The sequence below is a fragment of the Myotis davidii genome, unplaced genomic scaffold (assembly GCF_000327345.1).
Source record: "Myotis davidii unplaced genomic scaffold, ASM32734v1 scaffold7308, whole genome shotgun sequence".
NCBI classification, from domain to species: Eukaryota; Metazoa; Chordata; class Mammalia; order Chiroptera; family Vespertilionidae; genus Myotis; species Myotis davidii.
In genome coordinates this window covers 7,142-10,313 of record NW_006298559.1, presented here as the reverse complement: position 1 = coordinate 10,313, position 3,172 = coordinate 7,142, and the positions used below count along the sequence as shown (strand labels likewise).

At 51.9% G+C, this 3,172-nt stretch overlaps 1 pseudogene; it reads right to left on the bottom strand.

The window, feature by feature from the left end:
- Nucleotides 1-346: 346 nt before the first annotated feature.
- LOC102758983 lies at nucleotides 347-2,940 on the bottom strand (annotated as a pseudogene).
- Nucleotides 2,941-3,172: the final 232 nt, after the last annotated feature.

Genomic DNA, 3,172 nt, shown 5'->3' with positions numbered 1-3,172 from the left:
CTATGTCGGGGACCCGGCCATCTGGTCGACCGCACCGACCAGCCTCCCTCCCCTGTCCCCGTCCCTCTCCCTCTCTGGATGGATGGCCAGGCCCCCCACAGAGACCAAGTCCGGGCCTGGCCATCTTGTCTGACCAAAGCGTCACTGCGTTGAAATGCTGGATCACCGTGTTTTCTAAGGATTCCTTTCTTTTGTTGTTGTTGTGGGCATTTATTTTTTTTTTTATTTTTTTTAAGGAGGGTTTTTTGGGGGGATTTTTTGTTTGTTTTTTTTTTCGTTTGTTTGTTTGTTTTGTTTGTTTCTTTGTCTGTGGGGTTTTGGGGTTTTTTTTGTTTTGTTTTGTTTTGTTTTTGGCCCCTGGGATGTATCTCATCACTGCACTTATAGGTTCTCTTGATTTTCCAGAAGGTTCTGACAACTCTGTGTTTGGAAGGCCTTCACTTCCTTCCGCCTTCGATGTTCCTTATGTTTACTTCCTTTACCATCTCCTGCAGCACTGTCGCTCCCCTTCTCTTTTGACTTTGTACTATCCTTCCGATTGTGGCTGTCTCTTGTTGAAAGCTTTTCAGGAGAGTTGCTACCACCTATGTTTCGACTTGTACGACTTTGTCCACCCGAGTGAACTTCTCTGCGGCCCCTTGTAAGGGGAGAATTCCTGACATGAGGTGGTGAAAAGCTCTCTGGAGGAGAGTTATCTCCATTTGCTGATGCTCGAGGCTGTGCTCCGGCAGCATAACCCCTGTAGTGTTTGTCATAGCACTCTCTGTATTTTCTCTCCCACTCTCGGTAATGCTCGTTCTCAAAGGGGTCTCTAAAGTCAACACTCCTGCCATAATAAGCTTTTCTGTCATATGGTGGTGGAACTTCTCTGTATCTATTAAAATGTGCACGCCCTGTTTCCCCTTGTGGTACAGTCCGTTTATTTGGAGGCTGTCCCCTGAATGCTGGAGGGGACCTTGGTCGCGAAGGACATCGCCTATGGAGTGGTGACCTTGACCTAGATCGACGATATCCACGAGATCTAGACCTTGGGCGGTAATTTCGACTCTTGCCTCTGCCCCTTCTGTGGTATGGAAGTGATGGCGCATAGGAACGAGACTGTGAGCGGCTAGATGATCGGGAATAAGAAGGTGCCCGCGTTGAAGCAGACCTTGATTTAGAGTAAGGAGAAGGACTTTGGGAGTATGAGGAGCCAGCAAAGGGATATTTAGACTCTCCTTTTAGCCGTCGCTGCTCTCTGTAGAATTCTTCCGCGGGCCCAAGTGGTGCTTGTGTTGTTGGGATGGTATTTGCATGAGCAGTCTGCACTCCTGATGATCCCCAAGGCGTTGACAAATTGGCTGGCGCTGGAGGGAACCCGGGGGGAGGGACGCTATACCCAGCAGGTGGTGACTGTCCAAGCAAAGATGGGGTTCCAAGCACACGCACCGGGTAACCTTTCTCCTCCACAAGGGCAGTCATTGCTATTGAAGAGGTTCCCTTTGAATGTTCTGAGGCAAGGGCTGCGGCTGGCACTCTTTTAGGATCGGAATCCCGGAAAGGCCCATCTGCTTTTTCCCAGTGGACTGATATGGACGCCGTTGCAGTTATATCAGGTACAGGCACTGGGGTGGATGAATTTCCGGGCACAGCGGGGGCTAGGGGCGACTGATTAGAAGTTAATGAAGATATAGAGGGAGCCGGGTGGCCTGATGAGGACGTCACTGGAGTCATCGGAGGATCTTGCTGTCTTGATATTGGAGGTCTCATCAGAGGCTGTAGATTCCGCTGCGTGAGAGGTCTCGGAGGCGGAATCGGGGGTGGTGGTGGTGGGGGTAACGGTTTCCGCAGTCTTTTTGTATAACCACCAGTTCCATTTCTGAAGTTAGTAACAGCCTGCCGCAAGGATTTATTGGCAATTAAAGCATCGGGGGAGACATCATGTTGATGACACGTTGGGCACGTATGGTCCTCTGATTCCAAGAGCGCTGTTCTTATACACTCATCACAATAGCTGTTTGCACAGCAGGGAATGACAGCGGCATCAGTCACGATGTCCTTGCAGATGGGGCACAGCAACTCGTCTGGGATAGGGTGGTCCTTTTCAGAAGACGAAGAGGGCTCCTCTGGTAAGAAAGGGGGCCTTTCTTTCTTCCCAATTGCATATGCTTCTGCCTCTATAGTCGGTATTGCGTATGTTCCAGTGTTGGTGAGCTTTGCACCTTTCATGTTAGGATCTTTCACTTCCATCATGAAACTTCTGGGGATTCCAGTGGTCTTCTTAATCCTAGGGCGAGGTTCGAAGCGTTCATCCCCGTTTGTTGGGCAGTTCTTAATATAATGGCCGGGTCTACCACAGCGGAAACAGGTATAAGATGGGGGTGGTGGACCTAGAGGCTTCTTCCCGTAATTGACGGGGCCGTATGCATGGCCAGATTGCGACATCATGGCTTTAATTTTATCCTCTTCAGAAGCATTGGCTTCGGCCAGATTGGCAGTCTTCGTAAGCTGGGCCAGAGAAATAGATGCAGAAGCGACATCAGTGAGGGTCGAAGTGCCCATCACTGGTTCAGTGCGACGTATAGCGTCCGCCTTGCTTGTAGATTTCACACCTCCAATAGGAATTCTTCTAACAATTACGGATACATTCTTAGGAATCAGAGCACCGTCATCGGTATATTCTTCCTCGGTCTGCGCGTTGGTGATCTGCAGGTCGCACTTGGCAGCTGTCAGCTTCTCTCTCCCCATAATCTGCTTCTTGAGGTCGCGCAGGGAGATGTGCCGCCCATCAAAGGTGGCGATGGCATAGTTGAGTCGGGAAGCGAATTTATAATGCACACAGGCCATGGTGCCAAAGGACTCCTAACTAAGGTCGGGCGTGGAGACGTGGACACGCTCAATATATGTATATGTGTCACCTTAAGAGCAGAATATGTCCGTACACAGGACACCCGCAAGACACCGAAGGACCGCAGGCCCCGGGTTCAACACCCCCACCCCACAGCAGGGGCGTGAGAACCGCAATCCAGGCCGCGAGCACGGAGCCACTTAAGGTGCAGGGGGGTGGACCAGGGCGGGAGGGCCAGGGGCTCGGCCAAGGGGCACTGCGTCACCACCAAGCCGGCAGCGGGCCTCCACCGGGCTCCGGGCACGGCCTCACCACCCAGGCCCCGCTGGCGGGCGGGCGGGGGGC